The sequence below is a fragment of the Hordeum vulgare genome, chromosome 6H, assembly GCF_904849725.1.
Source record: "Hordeum vulgare subsp. vulgare chromosome 6H, MorexV3_pseudomolecules_assembly, whole genome shotgun sequence".
Lineage (NCBI taxonomy): Eukaryota > Viridiplantae > Streptophyta > Magnoliopsida > Poales > Poaceae > Hordeum > Hordeum vulgare.
The window spans coordinates 275865026-275881824 of record NC_058523.1 but is presented as its reverse complement, the minus strand read 5'-3'; positions in this window follow the sequence as shown (position 1 = coordinate 275881824).

Genomic DNA, 16799 nt, shown 5'->3' with positions numbered 1-16799 from the left:
CATGGGTTATTTTGGCATAAAATGGGGAGGCGTGACCTAAAGAATACTAGGAGCATAAGATAGAAATACTCATTTTCAGGGAGAAAATGAATATTATGCTTAAAAGAAAACTATTTAAATTGCAATATCATGGGAGAGATGATGTCTCAAGATGGTTTGACGGAACTAGGCATCATGTGGCACCCCGGCATAGAGGAAACTGGAGTGCCATACTTTGCATCGTTGTGATCTCGAGGGTCTGTTGTAGATGAAGGTCCGAGATTTTGGTTATGTGTTGACGGATGTGATACGGTGGACGGGTTAGTATAGGAGTTGTGTGAATATTACTCCTTGTATCCGTGTACCAGATTGCATGACCAGATATTTCAGGAATTCATAGGTGGGATATCAAGTAGTGACTTATAGGACAATCTTCCTACAGATGCATGATGTGATGTTGGGATTCGATATTCAGTGGGTATGTTTGTTCAAGGTCATCTTACAGCGGTTCCCGTTGTGTCTTAAAGAGTCCTTGTAGCTTGCTACGACTCGGGGATACTTCGTAAGTCGTGTGCACTACCTTGCACAGGATGTATACTGTAAATTCGAGCCCGTGCGATCTTATCCATGAAGATATCGGATGAATCTCGATCATTTGTTTGTTCCGAGCAGTTCTAGCTCATACTTCTTTGCAAGTGGTCTTAATCAGAATTTTGTCGACCGTCACTTTGAGGAAGCATTCTTACTATTTTTTTCGAGTGCAACTGCTAATATTCCTGTTCAGATATTCCTGCCATTTTGATTCAGCTATACCGTCAATTTATCATGTGGGCTAATGTGTTGTCTTTCTTCAGGATGGCTCCACCAACTCGTCAGAATCCAGGGCGTGAGGATGTGCCGCCACCACCTCCTCCTCCAGAGAATCCTCCTCCGCCGCCGCCTCCTCCTGCAGAGGCTTGGCAAGCGGTGATGGCTGCTACAAATGCTAACACTCACATGCTAATATAGTTGTTGCAAGAGAGGACTAATCAGCAGCAAGGCAATTTCTAGCATGGTGGCAATCAGTTTGCTAATCTGAGTCAGTTCGTGTCAAATCAGCCGAAGATTTCACTTCCTGTGACCAATATTTTGATGTTGAGGATTGGATCCATGACATGAACAAGCACATTGAATGCAGCAATATTCGTCCTAATGATTTCGTCAAGTTTGCAACGTTCCAGCTGAAGGGGCAAGCATTTATCTGGTGGCAACAGTTGAACGATTCCAGGGGTGCTAGAGTGATCACTTGGGATGAGTTCTGCCGTGACTTCAGATCCCACTACATTCTGTCCAGCTTTGTGGAGGAGATGCGTGAGAAGTTCAGGCGCTTGAAGCAAGGTGGTAACTCCGTGTACAAGTACAACATCGAGTTCCACGAGCTAGCCCGATACGCCTTGCAGGATATCCCTGATCAGAAGAGCAAGATTTATCAGTTCAGAGGTGGCTTGAAAGAACATTTGCAGTTAGCTCTCGCTTTGAACGATCCTGAGGAGTTCGATAAGTTCTACAACTTAGCTCTCAGGGCTGAGGGAGCCTTGCTAGGGTGGAGAATTCTAAGAAGCGCTTCAGAGATTCCAGCTCGTCTTCCTCTACTCAGGTGGTTCAGAAGCAACAGAAGTATTGGGTGTCTCCTCCTCCTCGGCACACGCATCAATTCAAGCATTCAGGTGGCCGTGGTTCTTCCCACCCACCCAACCCATCTTTCCAGCAGAGATTCCAACAGCAGAAGCAAGGGCCTCCTCAGACACAATACCGTCAGCCAGCAGATGTTACTTGTCACAAGTGTGGGCAGAAGGGTCACTATGCCAACAAGTGCACTTCTCAGCTCCATCTTCCGCGTCCTCCTCCAGGCAAACCTCCAAGAAATGCTCTCGTGAAGTTCAACCCTAGGTCTTCTCAAGTCAATATGGTGAATGCGGCGAAGGCAGAAAACTCGTCAGATGTGATCATGGGTAACCTCCTCGTTAACGATATTCCTGCTAAAGTGTTGTTTGATTCTGGTGCATCACATTGCTTCATGTCCCATCCATTCTTTGCAAAGCATTAGTTTGTTTGTCAAGATTTTCTTAAGCCGGTCTCAGTAGGTTCTCCTGGGAGATCGATGAATTCCAATTGTCGGGTCCCGAATGTTTCTGTCAAGATGGGTAGTTATTCTTTTCTGGCGTCTCCTATTGTCTTGGGCAATTCCGACAATGATTTGATCCTTGGTATGGACTGGTTGGCCATGAACAAGGCATCGATTGATTGTGAAGCTAAAGAAGTGAAGCTTACTCACTCTTCGGAGGACGTGATTATATTCGCGGCGCGCGATGACACAATCCGTCTGTTCTCGTTGAATGAAAAGGGTGAAATTAATCCTATTTCGCAAGTCCCAGTGGTGTGCGAATATGAAGATGTGTTTCCAGAAGAGCTGCCAGGAATGCCTCCGCACCGATAAGTTGAATTTGTTATTGAGCTTGAACCAGGTACTGAGCCTATGTGCAAAGGGCCGTACAAGTTGGGTCCAGAAGAGTTGAAGGAACTTAAGAGGCAACTCGATGAGCGGGAGCGTTTGGGTTTGATCAGACCGAGCTCGTCTCCTTGGAGCTGTGTAGTTCTATTTGTCAAGAAGAAGGATGGCACGGACCGGCTGTGTGTCGATTACCGTCCGTTGAACAAGAAGACAATCAGGAACAAGTATCCACTTCCGAACATAAATGAGTTGTTTGAACAGTTGAAAGGGGCTAAGATCTTCTCCAAGCTCGATCTCAGAATGGTCTATCATCAAATTCGAATTCGCGAAGAGGATATTTCGAAGACTGCCTTCAGGACTAGTTTTGGCTCGTATGAGTATACGGTCATGTCTTTTGGTCTGGCAAATGCTCCTCCGACATTTTCTCGAATTATGAACTACATATTCTCTCCATTCAAGAATGAGTTCGTCTTGCTGTATCTCGACGATATTCTGGTCTTTACAGAAACTGAGGAAGAACATGAAGACCATCTCAGATTGGTGCTTGATAAGCTAAGGGAGCACAAATTCTATGCCAAGTTTTCCAAGTGTGAGTTCTGGTTGAAAGAAGTCGTCTATCTTGGGCACATCATCTCTCCCGAGGGCATCAAAGTTGATCCGTCAAAGGTGCAGGCCCTTGTTGAGTGGGAGCCTCCGTATAATGTGAAGCAGCTTCGAAGCTTTCTCGGGCTTGCAAGCTATTGTAAAAGGTTTGTTGAGAACTTCTCCAAGATTGCTAAGCCTCTCTCAAGTCTTCTTTAGAAGGGTGTGAAGTATTCTTGGTCTCCAGAGTGTCAGTTGGCCTTCGACACACTCAAAGAGAAGCTCACCTCAACTCCAGTCTTGGTTCCTCCTGATGATTCCAAACCTTACCAAGTGTTCTGCGACGCCTCTCTTCAAGGTCTTGGTGCAGTTCTGATGCAAGAGAAGAAAGTGGTTGCTTATACCTCCAAACAGTTGAAGCCAGCGGAGAAGAATTATCCTGTGCATGATCTTGAGCTAGCAGTAGTCGTACATGCTCTGATGACTTGGAGACACCTCTTGTTGGAACGAAAGTTTGAAGTGTTCACCGATCATAAGAGTCTCAAGTACATCTTCACCCAGCCTAACCTGAATCTCCGGCAAACTCGTTGGGTGGAAATGCTCCAAGATTTTAATCCGAGTGTTGAGTACACGCCAGGCAAAGCTAATGTTATGGAAGATGCTTTAAGTAGGAAGACTTACTGCAACAGTCTCATTCTGAAGCGTCTCCAGCCTGACCTTTGTGAATCTTTCAGAAAGCTCAACCTTCAGTTAGTACCTCAGGGATTTCTTGCAAATCTTCAGATATCTCCTACCTTGGAAGATCAGGTCCGAGCAGCACAGCTTCTTGATGCAATTGTGAAGAAAGTCAAGATTGGCGTGGCAAAGGGTCTTCCCTAATATAAGTGCAATGTTGATGCGAGGGACACGTTGTTCTTTGAGGATCGTCTTGTTGTTCCGAAAGGTGATCTCAGAAAGGTAATCATGGAAGAAGCTCATAACTCCTTGCTCTCAATACATCCTGGAAGCTCCAAGATGTATCAGGACTTGAAACAGACCTTCTGGTGGACTCGCATGAAGCGTGAGATTGCTCAGTTCGTAAATGAATGTGATGTATGTCGAAGGGTGAAAGCAGAGCATCAACGTACAGCAGGTTTTTTGTATCCTTTGCCCATTCCCGAGTGGAAGTTCGACCATATTGAGATGGATTTCGTCACCGGGTTTCCGAAGTCCAAGAAGGGTAATGATGTCATCTTCGTCGCCATCGACAAGTTGACTAAAGTGGCTCATTTTCTTCCAGTCAAGGAATCCATCTCCGCAGCTCAGCTTGCAGAGCTGTACACTTCGAAGATAGTGTCTTTGCACGGCGTGCCTATGATGATCTCTTTAGATCGCGGAAGTATCTTCCCTTCCAAGTTCTAGGACACTTTTTAGTCTGCGATGGGAACGAAGATACGCTTCAGCACAGCATTTCATCCTCAGACTAGTGCTCAAGTGGAGCGAGTCAATCAGGTCCTTGAGGATATGCTGAGAGCCTGTGTTATCTCTTTTGGCATGAAGTGGGAAGACTGCATGCCTTTCACTGGGTTCTCGTATAACAACAGTTATCAAGCTAGTTCAGGCAAAGCTCCGTTTGAGATTCTCTATGGCAGGAAGTGTCGTACCCCGCTCAACTGGTCCGAGACTGGCGAGCGTCAGATTCTTGGGAATAACTTGATAGAAGAAGCTGAAGAGATGTGTCGGGTCATTCGGAATAATCTGAGAGTAGCTCAGTCCCGTCAGAAGAGCTATTATGATAGCAAGCATTGTGACATGTCTTATGAGCTTGATGACTTCGTCTATCTCAAGGTGTCCCCTATGAAGGGTACACAGTGCTTTGGCATCAAAGGTAAGCTTGCGCCTCGTTTCGTTGGTCCTTTCAGAGTTGTTGGCAAGAGAGGTGACCTTGCGTACCAGCTCGAGCTCCCGTCAAACTTTGAAAATGTGCATGACGTGTTCCATGTCTCTCAGCTCTGGAGATGCTTCAAGACTCCCGAGCGCAGTGTTCATCTCCAACACATCGACCTTCAACCCGACCTATCCTATCGTGAGCATCCAGTTGTGGTTCTCGAGGCGAATGAGCGGAATACCCACAACAAGACTGTCAAATTTCTCAAAATGTAGTGGTCACAACATTATGATAAAGAGGTTACTTGGGAACGCAAGGATCATGTCGTGGGTATAAGCCTGATAGTAGATGTGTAGGGTACGAATGAGATGGGCAGGGTCCTAGCTACGGCGAGGTTGAATGAGTTCAGGCCCCTCTGCGGTGGAGGTAACAGCCCTACGTCTCAGTGCTCTCGGAGCTTGTTGTCGAGTGTAATATGGAATACAATGATTTGCTAACCCCTTTACCAGTGGGGGAGGGTGGCTTATATAGAGTGCGCTGCCCTCCACAACGGTTCCGATTCAGGGGCGGACTAGTGGGGATTGAATGCGTACGTTACAGGTAACGTATGCTCTAAATGCTAATAAATGCACCCGGAAACGTACGACCGTTTCCCCCCACAGAGGTTACGATGTACCGAGTGTAGTCAGTCGGTTAGCTTGGTATCCTTCGCATGCTAGTCTCCGACTTGATGATTGAGGACCTGTTACCGACTGGATGATGGGGACTCCTTAATTTAGTCGGGGCAGAGTTAGGGCCCTGTCCTTTGTGTGGGGTAGTCCTTGGGTAGGACCTGTATGGCAGGCCTATGACCCTACCCTAGGAATATGACCCCATCATTAGTCCCCAAATGGATTATGGTTGAAACGACGAAGCGGTGCTTGAAGTTCGGATCCGACTGGATTAGATTCGGCTTCGGCATTGCTTGCCTCTATCCATTTTATCTTTTCTGACCAACGATCCGAGTGGAAATGCTTGCGAAACAGACTGTCGGAAGCCGAGTGTTTCTGCGGCATCTTTTGACGCGACCGGTCCACTGACAGCGGCGGATTTTCCGGGATCTCAAATTTCGGGTTCCGTGCGCTCAGCGGGGATGACGCGAGCGCAGTCGAGTAGCGCCTGACGCCTCGATTCTCGCGCCTTCAACTCCTCCACTGATATCGCCGCGGCCGGTCGGGCGGATAAGGTTTCGGGGCCACCCGCCAGTGACCCAGTGGGAACCCTATTTAAATCTGGGCGGCGAGGCTTCTTCGTTACGCTCGCCGAATCTTTCGCTCCCGCCTGCTCTGTCTTCCTCGCCACCTCCAGCGCTCCTACACCCCGTCCTTCTCCTTCCACTCGAGGGTTCGCCGTCGTCTCCATGACCAAGGGTCAGACCAGCAAGATGGAGGCGAGGAAGAAGAAGGGCAAGGCGGCGGCGCCTGCTCAGCGGCGGCAGCGGCCGCTGCCGGCGGGGTGGATCCAAGGAGACTTCCTCCCCTCCACGGTGACAGAGGGAGATCTGCTGCAGCTGGTGGAACAAGGAATGTTCGTGCATAAGTCCTGGAGGCTGCCGACGGAGAACGAGGTCGAGCCGGCGCCCCGGGAGGGGGAGCGCGTCTTGCTCCTCAGCCACGTCAATCGAGGTTTTTCTTTGCCCCCGCATCCTTTCTTCAAGGGCATCATGAATCACTTCGGTGCCCAACTTCACCATTTCCCTCCGAATGCCATCGCGCACCTTTCTGCCTTTATAGTCTTATGTGAGTGTTTCATCGGCTGCCGTCCCCATTGGGGTTTGTTCAAACACATCTTCTCCGCCCGACCCCAAACTATCAAACGACTTAGCTAGTCGGATGATAAGACGCACCTCCTCCAGCTCTGCGGGGGTTTAGGATTCCAGAAGAAGAGTCGGAGTAGCTATCCTGCTCTCCAGTTAAGTGAGTTGGTTAGGAACTGGCAGTCGACGTGGTTCTACTGCCAGGATATCGCCTGTCCGAATGCCTCGACTAGGCTGCCTCCTTTTAGTCTAGATCGGCCCGCCCCGCCTAAGCAGCTTGCGCTCTCGAAGGCGGAGAAGAACGACATCCAGCCTTTGGTTGAGGCACTCGTGGACGTCGTAAGGAGGGGGGTCACCGGTATAGACCTGCTGGAAGTCTTCCTTGGTCGGCGGATCCAGCCTCTGCAGGCTCGCGACCATGCCATGTGGCATTACACGGGGCCCGAAGACTCCACTCGGACCAACGTGGTGTGTGTGACTGAGGAGAGGGTGACCTCGTGGGTGCTCCAAATCACGGGTCCCTACGAGAACCCCAAAGGAGTTCGGCGAGTGAATCCTTACAGCGCGGATCATCCTCCACCGAATCAGGTGAGTGGCACTTGTCGAGTGCATTGAACTGTCTTAATTCCTGTCGTTTGTCTATATCTCCGTGTGATGTCTAATGTTTCCGACTGAAATTTATGCAGGCGTGGACAAACTGGTTCTCCCCCGTCTCGAATGGGAATCCGGAGGAGGAAGAGGAGGAAGGCAGCCAGGAGGGTAGTGTGGAGAGCGCCGAGTACGTCTCCGACAATGGGGAATCGGAGGAGGAACACAGCGAGGAAGAGGAAGAGGACGAGGAGCAGGACTCGCCATCTCCGCAACTGGAGCATCGGACCAAGCGCCAACACGAGCCCGCTGTCCCCTCAGCACCTCCCGCGTCTTCGAGTGCTCCACCTACTGCACCAGTGGTCCCGAGTGTTCGAAGCACTAAGAGGACCAGGGATGCCGCCGCTGAGTCCGCGGGCCAATCTTCTAAGGCGCGCAAGCCGAGTGGGCCTAAACCTCGGAAGGCTCTGCCGCGAATGAGGGTCGCTGTCCCCGTCACCTCCACGTAAGTGTACTCAGCTTTCAATTCTTTCTGGTATCCGAGTGAACTTCTGTTTACTAGCCGAATGGATCTCACTCGACAGGGTCGCTACTTCTGCCACCTCTCCGGCGCATCTGGAAGACGACCCCATGGACACGGACAACGTCGTCTCGTCTCAGCCAGGTGCGTTGTAGGAACGTCGAGTGTTTTATACTATCGCGTCCCAGCCAGGTGCTTCTTTCTTTTTTGGAGACCTCGTGTCATTCGGCCTGTCAGGGGTGATCTGCCTGGATGAGGGCGACCAGGGGAGAGCCGACCCAGCTGTGGAGCCTGTTCTTGAGGCTGCTCCTCCTGCTGCCGCTCTCGCCGCCGACGTGCTGCCAACAGAGGCGCCGCCACCGACTGAACCAGTGCTGGTGGAGGAGGAGCCGACTGGGGCGGACCTTGGGATGCCTCAGGAACCTCCGACGATTCCAGGTTCGTCGAATGCTGAATTCAGCATCCAGCATCTTCCAGAGGAGCAGGTGGGAGCGGCCAAGGGGGCTATGGTGCAGGCGGAGCTGATGGGTGGAGAAGCCAAGAGGGCCTATGACTCGATTGCGGCCTTGTACCAGCGGAGCTTGGAGCTGCGCGATGATATCCGAGTAAGTGGTCTAGTAAGTATTTACTTTTCCCCTGTAACCCACTGGGTGTTCTTGAATAGCAGATGTTGTTTGCAATGGGTTCACTCTGAGTGAACCCAGTGGGTGTAGTCCCCGAGACTTCTGTCGAGTGCTTGCACCGACAGTTGTCTTTATACATTTTGCCTTGAGTTTGGTTGTGTCTGTAGATAGGATTACCGAGTGCGAGTAGTTGTTGCAGTCGGAGTGCACTTACGGTAAGATTCCCCGAGAGTAAGTTGTACTCAGGTCGGGTAGTATTGGCCTCGGAGGTGTAGGTGATAACATGCATCTCAATAGGGCAGGCCTGCTTGAGGTGCAAGCCAGTGGGGTCACTCTTAGTGAACCCACTGGGTGTAATCCCCGAGACCGCTGTCGACTTCTTGCGTCGGCAGGGGTGTGAAGAACTTAGACTGTTAACTGTTGAACTTTCTGATTGTCCCTTGTTTCTTGGTGGCAGAAAACTTGTGAAATGGGGACGGTCTATGAGGCTCTGAGAGCGGAGAGGAACCAGTTCGCTGGTGAGCCTGATGCGGCCATGCTTGCAATGGCCGGCATGAAGGATGCTCTGGCGGAACGGGAGAAGTCATTGGAGCAGGCGCGTGAAGTGAACAAGGTGTTGACTGGGGAAGTGGAAAAGATGGGGAAACAGAGGACTGTGCTGATGAGTCAGAGGGATGTGCTGAACAAACGATGCAGGGCGCAAGAGAAGTATGTCAGCGACCGGGCTCGGCAGATGATGACGCGTCTGGCTGGTAAGTCCTGCTTTTTCCGAGTGTTTGTGCTATGCGCGTGACACTCGGCGCTTATTGTCTGTTTGTCCTATTGTCGCAGATTTTTTCTTTGACGCCGAAGCTGAAGCAGCTGACGTGGAGCGTTCGATTCTTGAGAACGTTCCACTCGGCGACGACGCCAATCGGGATCTGCTCCGTGCGCACATCCGCGTGGGCAAAGTTGGTCCTTTCATCGGTCGACTGACAGAAGTCGTCGGCCGAATCGATAAGGAGCTTTGGCCAGAGGATGAGTCGCGGCAGGAGATGGAGAACCTGATGACCCGACTGGAGGAGATTCCCAACAGAGTGCAGTCGTGGAAGAAATCTGCAGCTCGTTGCGGTGCAGATGTTGCTCTGTCCTTGGTCCGAGTCCATTGCAAGGAGGTGCGTGAGGAAAAGCTGAAGGCACTGAAGGTCGCCAACACGAAGAAGCTTCGATTCGAAGACTTCATGGAGATGTTCCTTGAGAGTGCTACCCGCATCGCCGATGGAATTGACTTGGACACCTTTCTTGAGCCCTCCAGTCCTGGCGCTGACCCTGCTGACGCGTAAGAAAACTTTATCCTCGGTATGTCGAGTGTTTTATCTGTAAGGTACTTTGGCCACTTCTGTTGGCTATCACACTTTTAAATCGGTGCGGGTAAGCTTGATCCCCACCGAGTTAGCTATCTTTGCGAGAATTTTGGAATCCCTTTTTTGCTCTTCTGTTGCAATGTTGATTCGAGTTTTTGTTTGGCGTTTCTTGGTGAAGCCAAAAGCAAACAGTCGATGCTGGATCGCGGCTAAGCCCCCGAGTGTGACGTGAAGTGCACACTCGGAGAAGGTTAATACTTAGGCGATGCTGGCTCGCAGCTAAGCCCCCGAGTGTGACGTGTAGTGCACACTCGGAGAAGGTTAGTACGTGGGCGATTCTGGATCGCAGCTAAGCCTCCGAGTGTGACGTTAAGTGCACACTCGGAGAAGTTCAATACTTAGGCAATGCTGGATCGCAGCTAAGCCCCCGAGTGTGACGTTAAGTGCACACTCGGAGAAAGTTAATACTTAGGCGATGCTGGATCGCAGCTAAGCCCCCGAGTGTGACGTTAAGTGCACACTCGGAGAAAGTTAATACTTAGGCGATGCTGGATTGCAGCTAAGCCCCTGAGTGCGACGTTTTAGTGCACACTCGGAGGAAGTTAGTACTTAGGCGATTCAGGATCGCAGCTAAGTCTCCGAGTGCGACGTTTAGTGCACACTCGGAGAAAGTTAAAACTTAGGCGATTCAGGGTCGCAGCTAAGTCCCCGAGTGCGACGTTTAGTGCACACTCGGAGGAAGTTAGTACTTAGGTGATTCTTGATCACATCTAAGTCTCCGAGTGCGACGTTTAGAGCACACTCAGAGGAAGTTAGTACTTAGGCGATTCAGGATCGCAACTAAGTCTCCGAGTGCGACGTTTAGTGCACACTCGGCGAAAGTTAAAACTTAGGCGATTCAGGATCGCAGCTAAGTCCCCAAGTGCGACGTTTAGTGCACACTCGGAGGAAGTTAGTACTTAGGTGATTCTTGATCACATCTAAGTCTCCGAGTGCGACGTTTAGAGCACACTCGGAGGAAGTTAGTACTTAGGCGATTCAGGATCGCAGCTAAGTCTCCGAGTGCGACGTTTAGTGCACACTCGGAGAAAGTTAAAACTTAGGCGATTCAGGATCGCAACTAAGTTTTTTTTTGTTTGTGTGACCGGAGTCTGCGACCATGGAAAAAATCTGAATCTGCAAAAAACTAAATCTGTTGTATATTATTTCGTCAATACTTGTTCGTTACACTGCTTCAGTCGACGATCACATATAGAAGCGCTTGAGGATGTCTCCGTTCCATGCGCGCGGCTCGTCTGTCTCCCTTTGAATGTTGTAGAGTCTGCATGCTCCGTTGTTCAGCACCTTGGAGATGATGAAAGGCCCTTCCCAGGCCGGAGCCAACTTGTGGGGTATTTTCTGATCCACTCGGAGCACTAAGTCGCCTGCTTGGAATGTGCGACTCCTGACGTGATGCGCATGAAAGCGTCGCAGATCTTGCTGGTAAATTGTTGAGCGATTTAGTGCCATCTCGCGTTCCGCCTCTAGAAGATCTACTCCATCTTGCCTTGCTTGTTCTGCTTCAGCTTTGGAGAAGAGTTCGACTCATGGGGCATTATGAAGCAGGTCACTCGGAAGGACCGCTTCTGCTCCATAAACGAGGAAGAACGGTGATCGCACCGTTGATCTGTTCGGAGTGGTGCGGAGGCCCCAAAGAACTGAAGGTAACTCGGTGACCCATGCGCCAGCAGCGTGTCCCACCTCTCGCAGGAGTCGGGGCTTCAAACCTTGAAGAATAAGCCAATTCGCCCGCTCAGCTTGTCCGTTGGATTGAGGATGTGCTACGGAAGCAAAATCCACACGGATACCCTGACTCGCACAGAAACCTTTGAATCTGTCCGAGTCGAAGTTTGTCCCGTTGTCCGTGATTATGCTGTGAGGTACCCCGAATCTGGAAGTGATGTCCCTGACAAACTTGACAGCTGTTGAGGCGTCGAGTTTCTTGATGGGCTTGGATTCTATCCATTTTGTGAACTTGTCGACTGCCACCAACAAATGTGTGTAGCCTCCTTGGCCTGTCTTGAATGGTCCGACTGTATCTAATCCCCAAACTGCAAATGGCCACACAAGAGGGATTGTCTTCAATGCAGATGTTGGCTTGTGGGACTTGTTGGAGTAGAACTAACAGCCTTCACATCTGTCGACCATATCTTTAGCCATCTCGTTTGCCTGCAGCCAAAAGAAACCGGCTCTGAACGCCTTGGCGACGATTGCTCTCGAAGAAGCGTGATGACCGCAGGTTCCCGAGTGAATATCCTCTAGGATCAACTGCCCTTCCTCTGGGGAAATGCAACGTTGAAGAACGCCTGAAACACTCTCCTTGTTCAATTGGCCATCAATGACAGTGAATGCCTTCGACCTGCGGACTATTTGCCTGGCTTGGACTTCGTCTTCTGGAAGTTCCTGCCTTAGGATATATGCAATGATCGGCACAGTCCAATCGGGAATGACAGCCAGAATCTCCATGACCAGATCAACCACAGCAGGTACATCAACTTCAGTCGGATCTGTTGTGCTGTTGGGTTGTACCGGTTCCTCTGTGAAGGGATCTTCTTTGACTGAGGGAAGGTGGAGGTGCTCGAGGCAGACATCACTCGGGACTGGTCTCCGAGTGGATCCGAGTTTTGCCAACTCATCAGCTGCTTGGTTCTTCAGTCTCGGAACATGGTGGAGCTCTAGACCTTCAAACTTCTTCTCCAGCTTCCTCACTGCATTGTAGTATGTGGTCATGGTGGGGTTCCTGACGTCCCACTCTTTCATCACTTGATTGACCACCAAATCCGAATCGCCGTAGACCATCAAGCGACGGACGCCGAGTGAGATGGCCATGCGCAATCCGTAGAGGAGAGCTTCATATTCTGCCTCGTTGTTGGAGGAATCAAAGTGTATCTGCAGCACGTACTTGAGCTTGTCGCCCTTTGGTGATATGATCACAACACCAGCACCGGAGCCATTCAACAACTTAGACCCATCGAAGAACATTGTCCAATGAGCCGAGTAGATGTGGGTCGGTTGCTGCTGTTCTACCCATTCTGCTATAAAGTCAGCCAGGGCTTGAGACTTAATAGCTTTCTTGGCCTCGAACTTGATGTCACAGTACAACATCTCCATTGCCCACTTAGCCACTCGGCCTGATGCGTCTCGATTGTGGAGAATTTCCGACAACGGAGCATCAGAAACGGCAGATACCGAGTGGTCTTGGAAATAATGAGCCACCTTCTTCGTAGTCATATAGATCACATAGATAAGTTTTTGATAATGGGGATACCTCTGCTTGGAAGGAGTCGGGACTTCGGAGACGTAGTACACTGGCCGCTGAACTTTGTATGCTTTGCCTTCTTCTTCTCGCTCGACTGTAAGAACAGTACTGACGACTTGATTTGTAGCCGCGATATATAGAAGAAGGGGCTCTTTACTAAGTGGAGCAGTAAGAACCGGCTGGGTGGAAAGTAGGACTTTGAGGTCGTCGAATGCGACTTGGGCTTCGTCTGTCCACTCGAAGGTATCTAATTTCTTCATGAGTCGGTACAGAGGGAGCGCTTTTTCACCGAGTCGACTGATGAACCTGCTCAAAGCTGCTAGGCAACCTGCGAGCCGTTGAATATCGTGTATTCTAACCGGCCTCTCCATTCGAACGATGGTCCCGATCTTTTCAGGGTTGACGTTGATCCCTCGTTCGGAAACGAAGAAACCGAGTAACTTTCTGCTGGGAACACCGAATGAACATTTGGCTGGGTTGAGCTTGATATCGTACCTACGAAGGTTGGCGAATGTTTCTGCCAAGTCAGTCAGCAGGTCGGAACCTTTGCGTGACTTGACTATGATATCATCCATATATGCCTCCACATTGCGACAGATCTGGTCGAAGAGACATTTTTGGATCATCCACATAAAGGTAGCTCCTGCATTCTTCAGACCGAAAGGCATAGTGATGTAGCAGAAGCACCCGAATGGGGTGATGAAGGCTGTTTTTAACTCATCGGGACCATACAGACGGATCTGATGATAGCCCGAGTAGGCATCCAGAAATGATAAACGCTCGCATCCCGCAGTCGAATCGACAATTTGATCTATGCGGGGGAGCGGAAAATGGTCTTTCGGGCGGACCTTATTGAGATGCTTGAAGTCGATGCACATTCGGAGCGACTTGTCCTTCTTGGGAACCATGAAAACATTGGCGAGCCACTCGGAGTGGTGAACCTCGCGAATGAAGTTGGCTGCCAGCAGCTTGGCCACCTCTTCCCCGATTGCCTTCCTCTTGTGCGCGGCAGACCGGCGCAGGCGCTCTCGGACAGGCCGAGCCGTGGAATCCACGTGTATTCGGTGCTCAGCCAACTCCCTAGGTAAACCTGGCATGTCAGAGGGTTTCCATGTGAAGATGTCCCAGTTCTCACGGAGGAATTGGGTGAGCTCGGCTTCCTATTTAGGATCGAGGGTGGTGGAGATGTTCGTTGGGGCAGCAGTGGCGTCCGTCGGGTGGATGCTGACCTTCTTCGTCTCTCCCGCCGACTGAAATGCAGACTCTGAAGCTGGCTTCTTCGAGCGCATCAGGTCGGCGGGGTCGACTGTTTTCTTGTACTCGTCCAGCTCGAGGACGGCCATCTGCTGGTCGGCGATCCTTGATCCCTGCTGCAGACACTCTTCAGCCCGCTGTCGATTTCCTGTTATGGTGATCACACCTTTCGGGCCCGGCATCTTCAGCTTCAGGTACACGTAACATGGACGGGCCATGAAGTGCGCATACGCTGGGCGACCCAGAATTGCGTGATAAGCGCTCTGGAAGTCAACCACTTCGAACGTCAGCTTTTCCTTGCGGAAGTTCTTGTCGGAGCCAAAAACGACGTCCAACGCGATCTGGTCGAGTGACTTGGCCTTCCGTCCAGGGACGACTCCGTGGAACTGCATGCTGCTCTCGCTGAGTCTGGACATCGGGATGCCCATCCTCTTGAGGGTGTCGGCATACATGATGTTCAAGCCGCTGCCGCCATCCATGAGGACTTTGCGCAGTTGAACTCTTTCTACCACCGGGTCGACGACCAGGGCCTGTCTTTCTGGGGTGGGCACATATGCCGGATGATCCGACTGGTCGAAGGTGATCGCACTCTAAGACCATTTGAGGAACTTTGGGTTGGAAGGGGTGGCCATGTTCACCTCTTTGTTCACCAGCTTCAGTCGGCTCTTGCTCTCGAAGTCAGCAAAGATCATCAGGGTTGCATGGACTTGGGGGAACCGATCCTCCTTATCCTCCTCATCCTGTTCATGGTCCTTCTCACTCGGTTGTCCTTCGCTGAACCCCTGGATCAGGAGGCGACACTATCGAGTGGTATGCTTCGCATATATGGGGTTTCCCTCTTCATCCATCTTTGTATGAATCGGACATGGCTGGTCCAAGATGGGATTATTGAACTGCTTCTTCTTGGGGGTAAACTGCGCCTTCCCTTTGCCCTTGAACTTGGCATTGGTCATGGCTGCAGCTTCTGCTTGCGGTGTGGGCGGAGCTTTCTGTTTCTGCTTCTGAGTGTTACCTCCGTCCACATCGCCGACTGTCTTGTGCTTGCCGCTCCGGATGCGGTCCTCTTCCTCGCCATTTGCATAGCGAGCCGCTATCTCCATCATCTTGCTCATGGAGATGTCGCCTGTCCGACCGAACTTTAGGTACAGCTCTCTGTACCGCACGCCTACCTTGAAGGCGCAGACTGCTTGATGCTCGGTGACGTTCTCCACCGTGTGGTAGAGAGTTGTCCAACGTTGGATGAAGTCGCGCAGGGGCTCATTCGGCTTCTGGACACAGTGCTGGAGCTCCACAAGACCTGCAGGGCGTTTGCACGTTCCTTCGAAGGTCCTGATGAACCCTCGGGCCAGATCCGCCCAACTGTAAATGCTCAAGGTGGGCAACTGGTTCAGCCACGCTCGCGCCGAGCCGTCGAGCATCAGAGGGAGGTGCTTCATAGAGACATGGTCGTCCCCTCCTCCGATCTGGACCGCCACACGGTAGTCATCCAGCCATATTTCCAGCTTGGACTCTCCTGTAAACTTACTGATTCCCGCTGCCAATCGGAAGTTGGGCGGGATGTCAGCCGAGTGGATGGCTCGACTAAAACACTCGGGACCGGACACGATGGCCCTTCTTCCACTTGGACGGTCCATATCGTGACCATCACGGTGGGCTCGACCCCTGTCGACTCTTCGCTGGGCGATACGTCCTCTTGCGTCAGGTCTTGGGTCGTAAGTGTCGCCGACTGAACGCCGATCATCATGATGTCGGGAGCCATAGGGCCCACCCCGCGGAGGGGTGCGTGAGCGGCGACGATCTTCATGAATCATGGAACGGCTGCCTCCCCTGTGGCGCTGATGGGATCCAGGGCTGTGAACCGACCGATGCGTGTTTGCGTGGACGGAACTATTGTAGATCCGGTTGTGCGACTGGGAGACTGCCAAATTCTGCTGCTGCGCCGTGTGCAACAGGGCTCGGATCTGCTCAATCCCCATTCCTGCCTCCGAATCAGTCGGCTGGAGGGAATCGGCTATCTTGGCAGCCGCAGCCAAGTTGAGGAGGGGCGTGCGGAACAACTCCATGTTGCTCCGCCGAGTGTGTCGACTGGCAGAACGGCGAGGTGGACGGCGCGCACCGGATGCTTCACCGACCTCGCGCTCGCTTCGACCAGCTTGACGGGGATCTTCATGGGAGTTGTCCATGTGTACTTCTGCTGCGGGCCCGTGACCCGCATACTCGGAAGGAAACTCAGTCGGAACCGAGTCCGAGTGCTGGGCCGACGGGGGAACCACAACGGACTCAAGAACCGCCACTTGCGAAGATGCGTTCTGGCGCGCCTGGGCGTGTTGCACCCAACGCTGGAGCCGCGGACGGCGGGACTACTTGACGCGGTGCGTGACGGCGGTGTAGGTCGACACGGGAGCCGACCGTTGGAGAAGAAGAATGCCGCGGGCGCCGACACGGAAGTGTGTAGCCCC